Consider the following 13,246-nt stretch of genomic DNA (forward strand, 5'->3'; position numbering starts at 1 on the left):
GCAGTAATAGGCTAATTGGCTTTTGTAACGCTAGTGGGCAAACCTTGTATGTAGCAACAGTCAGGCAATATTACATAGTGTTTGAAATCTGATGTATGGCTATTCCCTATAAATACCTATGAGCAGTAATAGGCTAATTGGCTTTTGTAACGCTAGTGGGCAAACCTTGTATGTAGCAACAGAGTATCAAAATGGAACTCGGGTCGTAAATGAATTCCTAATTCATGTTAGGATCTGCTAAATCCTTCTGTTCACCTTGAATATGAAAATAGCTTGTGATACATCTATGCAAAAATGTTCTATCTCTACCTTTGAAATATGCAGAATGAATGAAAATTGAACTGTCTTTTATTTGCCAACCAATTCTAAGCTTAAACAAAGCCCTTGATAGATTCTGCACTGTTTGGTCTATTTTTGGAAAATAGACATTGTTTACCATCACAACACAGAGGCCGAAAAAACAGTGATAAGTTTGTTCATCACCTATTAAAATACACAACAATAATCAAAGTATCTGATCATTAAAATGTTTTTATTTACCATTAGGAACATTGGCTTTTCTTTCTTTATAACAGCAACCAGGCTCACAAACAATTTAGTTTTGGCAGTTTCATGTGCTAGCTCCAAAATGGAGAGCTCCATTAAACAAACTGAAATGCATATTAGAGGGACAACAAAACATCCTAAAATCTTTTTAACAGACACCCTGCTGCACAGAATTTTTTAAAAAATAAATATTAAACAACAAGAGATATCTCTGAATCCCTCTGGTTAATAGACCTTACAGGCCTCCTACTGAGCAGCAATAAATATGCCTCAAGAAATCAGTGTATCACTTCATACCATTTAATAATGCCACAATTGCTTTTGTTATGCAGACTGTATAGATGGGTGAATGCTATCCAAGAGCAAAACCATGCATTCACAGTGCTTTTCTTTCTTGTGTTAGTCAGCATAGCATCCCTGATTCAGTCCTATTCTCTTCCACCTGTAGGTCTTTCCAGTAGACAGCCGAGTCCACTTGAAGCATCCAGAGATAATAGTTTGGCATCCACTTTCCCAACTGAAGTTATTAAAACAAACTACTGTGATTCATGAACCATGGCTGAGTGGTTGACTATTCCTTTCACTTAGGTTCAAGATTTTTATTCACGTATCTGTATCTCTTTGAAATAAAAACCTCACAAAGACACCAACATGCTGAGATTCAATGTCTCATCTCATCAGTGCCTAAAATTGGCAATGAAAAATCTGACATCCACAAACTCCCAGACTAAATCTGTCTGTTCTGACAATTTCATTTGCACAAATAAGCTTTATTGGTTACTCCTCAATGGAATATTTTCCTCTTGATTTTGTGACTGGGCACAGTAAAGTAAGAAGGACATTTTACTTTCCTATTATTATTTGTTATTAATATTCTCTTATTAGACCTGGTCATATCATCTTACTAAACTACTGTTTTGAGCAATTAACTATACTTCTGCATCTCTTCTCTTCTTAGGACCTGAAAAGCAGTATGAATAGATTGACAGCTTATCTATAGAGGTAGTTATCTGTCAATGATGATTATTTGGGTTTGTTTAATAGACAAAGAAATTTTCCCACTGTGATTAGATCACAGAAAATAATCCACTTATTTTCTGTAAACTTTGGAAGTGGCCCAGTGTAAAAACAAGTTAACCTATGCATAACTTGATAGACTGAGAACTAAGTTACCTTAGTAACTTTTAACACACATCCTTAACATGTGCCTGGGAGCAAGCAATATCTGAAGCCCCATGAAACTGCGTCTTATGTTCCTTTATTAATTTTTCTTTCTGCATAATCTTTAATGACTGCACATACTTCCTCTAGACCAGAAATGGGGAATACAAAAGATATCCTGAGCTATGAGAAAAGCAAATGTTTGGCAAAAGTTACCTTCTCTCAGACACAAGGAAAAAAATTGTCCTGACTCTGTGCTGTGATGATTAGTTTATCAGTGTTAGGTGTGAATAAGGCATATTAATTAGTCATCTCAGAAAAACTTTGTGATTTAACTTCAACCAGAGCCAACACGAACAGAAGTTACAGGCATACATTTTTATTCATAAAGATGCAAAAATATTCCTTTTCCTTTTTTCCTTTTTTTCTATAGGCTGAGAGAAGGCAAAGTATTTCAAAAGAAAAGATATAGCTTTGATAACAAGATCAAATTACTTTCACCATGTCACACATGTCCTTAAAGAATAAAGACAAAAATGACAATTTTTTATACTCATCTGGAGGAAAAACTCTGCTGAAATGTGACTAATAAAAATACTTAAACTATTGTGGATACTGCCACACTTTCAGCAGGAAAAATGCATTACTTCCCTCTTCAAGCTGAAATGCCTGACAGGTTTGTGCCAACAATGCTTACTTTACAGGCTGCTGTATTTTCTTCTGAACAACGTCCCCTATAGGGAATAACCATAGAAGATAAAAGTAACTCCTGAATTTCAATGTTTCAGGTGAGAGAAGGATTACAAATTTCCCTTGCCAACCAGTTTTGTAAGCTCTTGACCTCGTTAGTTCCCAGCGTCTCCCTCAACTCCTGCCTAATTTATAAAAATATATAGATAGCCTCTCCCATCTTTCCAGCTTCTTTAACTGACTACTCCCTATCCTCTTAAATTTCAGATCTCCTAGTCAGAACTTCCTCCTGAACTTTTTTCCTTCCCAATGTTTTATCTCTTCCTTTTCCACAGCACCTGCAGTGAACTCTATCCCATCCAAAATCACAATTTTCTTACATTTAACTCTTCCTTTCTTATCAGCACTTCATAACCCTACCCATTTTCTAATGGCAACACAGCCCAGTCACTACTAAGTCCTGCCCTTTATCCTCCTTGCTTCTCTCTGGATCAGGTTCTCATTCTCCCTACTACACTTCCTCCACTCCAGTAAGGAGACTGATCTCAAAAGCTGGCAAATTTGGAAAGATGAAAGTCTTCCAGGATACTGTCTGCCAAGTCTACAGATTTATAAAGGCAACTTCATTTAGCTAAGTGTTCCCTCCCACTATTTACTCATGTTGCTTCACATATCACAAGTTTTGCAATGCTTATTTTGGGATAGTTTCTTCAAAATATACTCCCAACACATACAATCTAATCATTTTGGTTAGAGTGACTATGTCAAAACTGTTGGGTTTTACTTTTATCAACTAAAAGATGCCAAAAAAAGATGACAAGAGACTTCTGATTTTTGGAACAGTCAAAACTAACCTCATTTCCTTAGATATATTAAAAAAAAAAAACTGATTCAGTGAAGAATCTTGTTGGAGTCATTTTTAGGAGACATGAATTCTGCTACAGTGCTGCCTGTTCCACAGCATCAGACATAACAGGGTGGGTATGTGGGAGTAACCTAAAACACATATGAATAAAAAACAAGTAAGAAAAACTGAAGCCCTTCTTTCTATCCAAGCTATCAGTCTAAGCAACAAAAACAGACCTTAGTGAACAACTTTCTATTAGCTCTCAATTGATTAAAACTCCCCATCCTGTTGCAGATCTTCAAGATCTGGAAGCAGTCTGTTACTAAACATCATAATTTCCCTCCTCAGGTTTTCTTTGGTGTCAAATAAGGCATTTTGTCTCGTGCAACTAATTGTTCCACCTATTTCTAACAACTACTTCTCAAGTACCAACTCTGATTGCAAATCAGCTCCAAATCATAACAGTTATCCAGACTGTTAATGCAAATATAAACCTTACACATTTAGCCAACACTAGTATTCTTCAAAATCCAAAAAGCCTCTCATAAAACAAAAATCACAGTGTTTGTTACTTTATCAAGAATTCAAATACAAAACACACATTATAAGTGTAATAATTTTGGAAAGTTTGTGTTGTTTGGGGAGATGTGTGCAGTTTGCTCATGAAAACATCTACACAGCGAGTTAAGAGAATTTTACAAGATAGATACTAAGTTATTCACCAGGTACATGTTATTTCAACTAATTTTATTAGTTTTAGTGAATGAATGGTATGAATACACAAAATTATCTCAGGGGCAACAAAATCTGGTTTAGGATCTCATTCCTTTCCTGAATGATATACTGTTGCCTACTCCTTCACTAAAAGGTGAATGAACCTAGATAAACATTCCCAAACCTGATTTCCATTTATCAAATCACAAAGCACAATCCTGAGCCTTTTATGGGCTAGCATGCACTTGACTTTAAACCAGAAAAATCTCCTGGTCTAAATGGCAAGCTTCAGGGTCTAGAGCTAGTTTTCCAGGCCCTGCCAAATCCTTAATCCAGGGTTAATCTAATATTGCCTCCAGCATCACACTGGCAAGACAAGAAGGACTGCAAATATAAATGACCTAACAAGTGACCCAACAGAATTTCCATTTCTCACCCCATTACCTTATTTTTATCAGTCAAAGGGATCAAAGGCCTGGAAGAATCACCCTACCCTGAACTGATGTAGCCTGGGGAAAAAAATACTGTATTTACTGTGAGTTTATTCTCACATAAGCAAAAGAATACAAACAGGCAGCTTATAGGAAAGCATTCCAGAACTCGTACTACAGAACTATTTATGGACACACTGTTTGAGGGACCCACACAGCAGGAAATGATGTGCATAAGAAAGGACAAGGGCAAAATTAGTCACTCTGAGAACAAAGCCAGGGCAATTCTCCATTTTTTATTTTCATAAAAAATAAGAGAGTGTAAACTACCTATGAATCATCTGACCTAAAGGATGATCAACCCAAGATACTGATTTCTATTCACTTGTCATAAATTTCAAGTTCAGTGAATTAGCTGTCCATTAACTGTGTCCCTTAGAAAAGTCATCTAAAATTTTCAGTTTTCCTACTGTATGTATTGCTTGCATATGCTAACCCAAGAAGATATATGCTGCAGCTGCAAAAATACTGCCTGTGCTAAGGGCATCTCCCAAGATAAAAGACATGACTGTAATCTTCTAGGGCACAGGAGATATTCAATTAAAGTAATTTACCCTTTTTCTGAGGAAGTACTTTTTTTAACCAATACTGGATAGAAAACTGTTTCCACTTAACTATTACTCATTGCATGAAGGCCCCTCCTTTATTTAAAAATCAAGTGTAACAAAATACAGACATTAGATCAGCCACACTAGCTCAGATAACCCTCTAACCTGTCTCCATCAATGCTAACTAACTTCCATGGTCCCCTGAACCCTGTCCTTGTGCAGGGAAGAGATCCCAGTATGCAAGCAGAGTACATCAGGTTTTACCACCTCTCCCAACTTTCAGAAACACTTGTTAGAATCCCGGTGGCCTTTCCACCCTCTCATGCTTCTACTTCCCACCTGCCATCACTGGACATCACAGGAACTCCCTGTAAACCACCTCCTTTCTCTGGCACACCTGATCTGTGAAGTAGGATGGGGAAATATAAGAGACTGTGTGTACACATAGGCACAATCCCAGCTCCTGCGACTTAACAATTTCTGCCCAACACAGCACATTTGCAGGCAGAATGACTGGGCAGAGCCCACAGGCAAAGCAAGTGAGTTGGGAGCACAATGAAGGTGTCAAAGGAGCTCTGCTTATAATTCCCTTTGGCTCCCTGTCCTCCAATACTGGACTTATCTCTTCCAAGTATCAAAGGCCTTTCAGCATCTGACATGGTCATGGATGTCATAAAAACAGAGCCAGACCCCTCTTAGTGCTGCCCAGGGAATAGAGAAGTGCAAACTGAAATACAAGAAACCCAAGAAAAAGCTTTGTTCTTTTTTTAAACCATAAATCTGGACAAACACCTGGACAGGCTGACAAGTGAGGCTCTGGAGTCTCTACCCTCAGAGACACTCCAAATCCAACTACACACATCCCTAGGTGAAGGGATGCCATCCCTGACCCTGATTTGAGCAGAGGTGTTGGACCAGATCATCCCAAAGGTGCCTTCATGCACCAGCAACTCTGTTTCTCTCTTAATATTGATTAACATACTGTGAGACCTGGCAGGGAGCATTCATGAGATTTTTCACAGGATTGTTTCACCTTGGTAAATCCCTGACCTCTCTCACAGCTCCACAGAATGACAGGCACTGAAGATACATGTAAGTATCTTCACCACAAGAGAGTTACTGCTTTGATGGTGGCACTATAGGTGGTGACAAAGATTTTAGTAGCCCTCATGCACAAACAGAATGAGTGTTTTACTTCAAGAAGACTGCATAACAATCTTGCTGCAGCACTCACCTGTATTCAGAACATGGAAAATATGGTCATGAACAGGAAAGTAAAATGTAGAAGTCATAGTAAAATAGAAAAATAACCAAGCTGCTTTTGCTTGATAAATATATCTATTTAAACTATATTTATGACTAGGGTAATTTTAACATATTACCAGATATTTCTGTGCAGAAAAAAAAATCTTTCCCTTCATGTAAAAAAGAAATCCATTAAAATAATATCAACTCTAAATGATGAGCAGCTTCAGAACAAGCTACCTTGTACATTAGCTGAACTGGCAAAACTATTTGGAGGACACAGTAAGACTAGCACAAAAGTGTGTTTTGTTAAAAAATCCATCAACTGCCTGTGCTTTACGCTTCTATTGTGATTCTCAATAAATAGATATGTTTTTCTAAAAAATATTAGAACAGAAAATTAAACACAATGCATTATAGGGGACACCTACCTGCAGTTTTAAAAGTTCAGTGTCCTGTAAATTAGTTCAAATGACACTTAGAGCAAATACTCCTACAAGTCTTCAGAAAACAATACCAGATACCAAATTTGCACTGGTTTTGGATGGGAGAGAATGAAATCTTTTCATATCCACTTGCTTTTATGGTGCTGTGTTGTGGATTTGTGACCAAATCAGTGTTATCAACACAGCAAGATATGCTTTAGCTATTGCTGAGCAGGGCTTGCACAGTTGCCAAGGCCTTTTCTGCTCCTAACACTGCCCTGCCACTGAAGAGGCTGGGAGTGAGCTAGAATTTGAAGGGGGCACAGTTGGTACAGCTGACCCCACCTGACCAAAGGGATCCAGCCATATGGATGCTGTGTTCGGCAATTCAAGCTGGGAAGGAAGAAGGAAGGGAGAATGTTTGCACTCATGGCATTTATCCTCTGAAGTACCCACGAGGTGTGACAGAGCCCTGATTTCCAGGGATGGATGGATGACTGGCTGAATACCTGTCCATCCCTGGGAACTACTGAATCAAGTCCTTTGTGTGTGCAGCTTTTGCCTTCCCTGTTAAACTGCCCATATCTCAGCCTGCAAGTTTGCACACTTTTTCCCTTCCACTTCTCCTCCTCGTGCTGCCAGACGGAGTAAGCCGGTGGCTGAGGGGTGCAGTTCACCCACTGCAGTTAACCCATAAAAGCACAGAAAGAACTAATTCTGTTCTAGTTTTGCTACACGACAAATACATCCCCCCACTGTCATGATGATTCTGGGATTTAAAATTGCTAATAGCTCTACCTTCTACCTGTATAAATGTAACTCAATTCAATTTAAATAATTACTCCAATGTTAGATTAACAGTTTACCCTTTTCTGGGCCATGATTATGTCCTTAAAGAGCATAGAACATCACAGCATAAGCACTGAGCCACATCTAAATTAATTTCTGTTAGTTACTTGATCTCAAGAATTAATTCAAAGTGTTTAACAACCGCAATCTGATTTCCACAAGCCCTTCATTTGTTAAGAAACACACATTACACTACAGACATTAATTTCCCACAGGGTTGTTACCCAAAAAGCTTCTAGTTGAGTTGACCTAAAAAATCACAGCCAAAATGCTTAAATCTCTATCTGCCTCTTCCATTTTTTTATCCTATTAGGATGTGAAAGGCACTTTCTCCATGCTAAATTAGAAATATAAGGCTCAAATCACTAAGTACCTCTAGTCAGCAGTTTACTTCTATCTAGATAGCACTGTTCAGCCAAAACAGTCCTGACAGTTCTTGCTTTAAGTGGCTTCCATAGTTTCTTTTCAGAACGGAGCACAATGCGGAATTCATTGCAAAAGGGGAAATTTTGTTACTTTAGTATCAATCTAGTTATAAATTAATGCTGTCAAGTCCACTTCTCATGAAGGGTGAACCACTGCCTTACAGGGTTTGCTTGAACAATTCAGTAACAATTGATGTTCCTAAATATTCTCCCTCGAGAAGCCCAGCATAGCAGAGATGAATTTGAATTAAGCCAAAATACCATAATTCAGTGACAGAAAAAGAACAGCACATCTGTTTTCATTATGACAAAGTTTTTATGAACACCACAGATACCGGAGATAATACACCCTAATAGCAAGTTAAAAACAGGTTGTAGCTATACCGAGCACACAGAACACTGCTCGTTGTAAAGAAGGTTGTGCAGAAGACAAAGAATTGTGTGCATTTTGTTTAGCTAGTTCATATTTTTGTAACAGTCTTGGCATATCTGAAAAAGGCTGTTTTGTTTGAGGGTTTTTTCAACCTGAACTGAAGCCCTGAGAACTCCCTCTAACCTTTCATTCACTGCCTTTCCAGGGCAGGCTGTTCAGGCATTAATAATTAATGCCAGTCCGTAGAAGGAGAGCGTACCCCACAAGGTTTTCTCAGACCTCTACAGGTCACATTTATGGGTCACAAAAAAAAGCCACATTCAACTCCACTTTCAAATCTACTCGTTGGTCACCCTTTGAAACTCATTCAACTCAAGAATTTTCAATAGCAGCTTCCACCTCAATCAAAAGGATCAAAGACCTGGAAGAAGCACCCTACCCTGAATTGCTGTAGCCTGAGGACAAAAAATACTGTATTTATTCTAAGTTTATTCTCACATAAGCACCACCCCATGTATTAGCCACACATTGCATAAAAGTCACAGCTTCCAGAAGGTCAATGTTAAAATAACCTCAAGCAAATATTAAAATTACTTCAATTCTCTCTAGACTAGCAGCCAACCTAGTCTGATTCATACTCTGAGCTTAATCATGCATCATCAAAATATCATACAACTCAGCATAAGCAAGAGGAACATAAAAAACATCTTAGCTCTTATTCATGTACATTCACTGAAGTCCATGGGGGCACAGGATCCTGCTGTTTCTGTCAAGATGTAGCAACTGGATTAAAACCGGTGCTTGATAATAAATAAGAGTGCTCAGTTAACATTAAAAGTAAAGTTAGCTGTGAGAAGCAATAAGCACACTTTCATGAGCTACAGATCTGGGTACGGCCTGGTAAGGTATAATATCAAACACAGGAAGAGATTTGAATACAGTGGTTTGGATAATAGTTCCATCACTGTAAGTACCATTTCTGAAGTATACTAGAAGCCTGACTATTAACTTCTAAGCCACCCCAAGTCACTTAGCTAACAAAACTGAGGTGGAGTTACACACACACAATATCCAGGACACCAGCCAAAGTTTAGACCCCAGATACTAGTTGGATAATTACCACAGATGTTCTGGCCATAACACACTTTAATTAGAGACCTCTCCTTTGACTTTCTGCTCCCTAGGAGTCTCAAATGTTTGCAGTTAATCTCTCTTTTGCAAGCATATTTCTGTGTCAATCATTTACCTTTAGTCTATATTCCCAAAATGTCAGATGGCCCTCTCTATACTAAATCACTAAATTTTTTTACTTTAATGTTTAACTAACATACTCAACTAATTCCATTATCAAATTGAATTACTGCCCATGAAATAATGCCCTGTATTCTGATACTGGGTTTTGCAATCACTGTTCCTAATTTATGTTGTACACCAACATTTACTGATATACTCGGTACTTGGAGCATCCCCACTTAACAAGCATAGGACAAGCATGAGAAAAGGGGGATTTTGGCTAAGCATCAGCACTGGATAGATAAGCAAAAAAAAAGCTCAGTAACAGCCTTAGTAATATAGTACCAGCATGTATCTTGAAAAATTATCTTTAGGCAAGGCAAAAAATTAAACTGAAAATTTAGAAAGGAAATTAAGCAAATTTTGAGGTAACTGCAGTTATCCAAGTGCATGACAGGCAGCATGGGAGAAAACAAGAATACAATTATTTGACAGCTTGGCAACAGGGTCACTGTTAAAGCTGAGAGGAAAAAGGCAGGGATGTCCTTAGGCCTCAAAAGTCCCTGGTTTTACATCTAATATAAAGGAACCACAGGAAAGATGCAAAGAAAGAAATGGCACAGCCAAAGCAACAATCCAGAAAAATAAGTTGTGCTGGTCTAATTGGGCTGGCACAGGTTGGTAAGGCTGCTTTGCTCCAGGCAAAGGAAGCTGACGATGCAGCACTGAAGGCAAGCACAAAAGTTTTTACCTGCAAAGGTGAAAAGTTGAAGCTGAATTTAAGAAGCAAGAAACAGGCAACATTTAGAGAAGACTCAAGTACGAGAAACTGAAGAGAAAACTATGCTGAATAGGGCCCAGAGAAACACAGTCCTGCAGTGTTCACCCACTGAGACAAGAAGTTGAAAAATAAGGGTTTTTTAATTAAGTAGCACATAGGCTGGTAGACAGGCATGGGCAAGGGAGCAGTTGTAAAGACAAATAACTATTTTCCTTGTAAAGAACAGCAGAGAGGCAGAAGGGCAGATTTGCAAGAGCCAAGTAAGTGGGCAGTCTTAATCCACTGCACATATGCAGCCATATTTTTAGACAGAGTGAAAACACATGTACGCATACAGCACAGTGTAGCTCATGCCTTGGAACTCCGCAGTGTGATCCAGATGCTCTCACCATTCTCTCAAGTTTTTTTAACTTGAAGTAATGCACGGTTACTTCCATTCATATCACCCTTCATGACTATCTGGTCTTAATGACTTTAATTTGCTAGCACTTAAAAATCACTATCATACATAAAGAAAATTTAATATTTTGTCTCTGTACTGATAAATGTGATATTCAAGATACTCAACTTTCCACATTAACCATGATTATGACATGTGATGGATAATTCTGTTGCTCACACACATGTCACTTTCCCTTAGTTCCAAGTTCTGCTACACATGAAGCCTCTTACACCTACTGTTCTGTCTCCTAAACCTCTTACAGAACTTACTTAGAGTGATTTGGTGGTGTGATCTCTTTTTTTTTAATATGGTAAATCTAATTCCCATTGCGTCAACTATCCAGGTTTACATTCTTTTCATTGGTCTTGCAGGACTGCATATTTCACACCATTCAGGTCTTCTTCCTGTGCTGATTCACATTTTTCTTTCTTTTTGTCTCTCTTACACATTGGAAAAGAAGAACCACCTAGGCCGAAACAGCAGGTGAAGCATCATTTTCATTTCTACCAACCTTCTGAGACATAGTTACCTACTCTGTATGTTATGTCAAAAGACTTAAATTTATTAACTGATCAGAGTTCATTGTTGAAGCATTAGAATGACTAGAGTGATATCCATCTCTTTAAATTGCACCACTATCAATACTTCTCATTTGAAAAGGGTCTATTAGACTGCACAGGCTAATAACATGAACTGCTCAAACACATGTCCTGAATTGCAGTCATCGCTCTCCAAAACCATTTCTGGTGAAACGGTGCCCTCTTGTAGCAGGAATCAGCCACTGCAAGAACAGCAGCTTTGTAAACCCATAATTGGTAATCCATCTCAAGCATTTCTTTCACATCATTATTTACAATACTATGAAATGGGCACGTTTGCAGAGTTATTTTGAAAGATTTTTTTCTTCCCTAAATTTCATTTACAAACAGCATGGGTCTTAGCCAGATATAAATTACTTTCAGCACCTCACAAGTTAGTTAAGCCCACTCCTAGGGGAAGCAGTGGTCTTGTCTGTAGGTTTGATACATATTCCCAGTATTCAGGAGGTCAATCTATCCAAGCTTTTACCTTTCATCTTCAAAACAAGAACTGACAATTATGCAAGAATATTCTGCTGATCAAGACATTTAGCATAAAGAATAATTTCTCAGATGCTGGGGTGTGGGTTTTTGTTTTTTGTTTTGTTTCTTTTTTGTTTGTTTGTTTTTTGTTTTGTTTTTTTTTTTTTACTTCCTACCTCCAGTGAAAAATCTCGCACCTCTTCAGCGAGACTTTCTGGCTCCTCACTCCCAGTCCCTCAGCAGAAGCAGTTCACACTGCCCGCCAACAAGAAAAAGAACACAAACAGGGGCAAAGATATAGGTAGACAGTTTCTTCAGCTTAACAAGACATCTGGGTGATGCCAGAAAACCAGCATCCACAGCCACAGCTGCTTGCTCAGTGCCTCAGAGCAGAAGTGCACAGCAATGCTGTCCTTGCCACAGGGGCCTCTGCTCTCACCCAGGGATTTTCCATCCCTTAAATGTCTGCGGTTCATTTCTCTCCAGAACATTTTTCAAAAAAATGAGTCAGCAATGTGACTCAGGTTGTCATGAGCCAGCCAGCCGTGTGACTCATGTTGTTCTAGCCACTTAAGAAAGATAAGGTTTTTTTATAATACTTTGTGTAGTAACACCAATTCTTTACCTAGTATTTATTCTTCATTAGCATCATTCCATTGGTAGCCATCTGCTACTGTGGTGTCAAACATGAATTGATTGTGACAAGTATTTTGAAGAGGCAATTTTCCTGATCAAATATGTATTATTATGAACATTCAATTTCTTTTTTTCTTTTTTTTTATTTTGCTTCCAGAAAACTGTTTTCTTTCTTTTGTCTTCTGGTTGTTTGTGGGGAGGAGAGGGTGCAGAGGGTGTTTTCAGGTTTGGTTTTGTTTGATTTACTTCCTAAACATCACTTTTTACTAAAAAAGCTCTATTTTCTTAAGATAGGAAGATAATATCCACATGTACTGGGGAGAAAGCAGGAATAATTTTACCTTCCCTCATGAGCATGCTCTCCAATCTTGTTTTAGAAGTCTGTGATTGTAATACCAATAAGCATAAAAAAATCATGTAGATATGGGGACAATCTTGCTAATGGCAGTGGGGGAAAAAAGCTCAAATTTCATAAACAGAACGCAAAGAAGGGATCAGATTACCACCTAATCCCATCCACACTTTGCCAACTTCCTGCTGTGCCTGGACTGTCACCTTCCAATTTCCATCATTAATATGGAGCTAAACAGTAGGAAGTGGAATAGCATCAGTGTAGCCTAGTATTTAAATAAACACAGATCTGCCTAACAGCTTGGGTCTAAGAACCCAAGAAAGGTTCACAGGCCTGAGCCAGGATTAAACAGTATTTTAGGGCATGAACTCCATCTGCATAATGTTTTGTATACCCACGTGAAACAGCATCTTTAAATATCATCATG

The 13,246-nt window shown here is 38.3% G+C and overlaps 1 protein-coding gene across 14 annotated transcripts in view; it reads right to left on the reverse strand.

The window, feature by feature from the left end:
- Positions 1 to 13,246, reverse strand: part of CCSER1 (coiled-coil serine rich protein 1) — a 627,741-nt gene that overhangs the window by 520,902 nt on the left and 93,593 nt on the right. The window lies entirely within an intron of this gene.

Source organism: Anomalospiza imberbis, chromosome 4 (genome assembly GCF_031753505.1).
Source record: "Anomalospiza imberbis isolate Cuckoo-Finch-1a 21T00152 chromosome 4, ASM3175350v1, whole genome shotgun sequence".
Classification (NCBI taxonomy): domain Eukaryota; kingdom Metazoa; phylum Chordata; class Aves; order Passeriformes; family Viduidae; genus Anomalospiza; species Anomalospiza imberbis.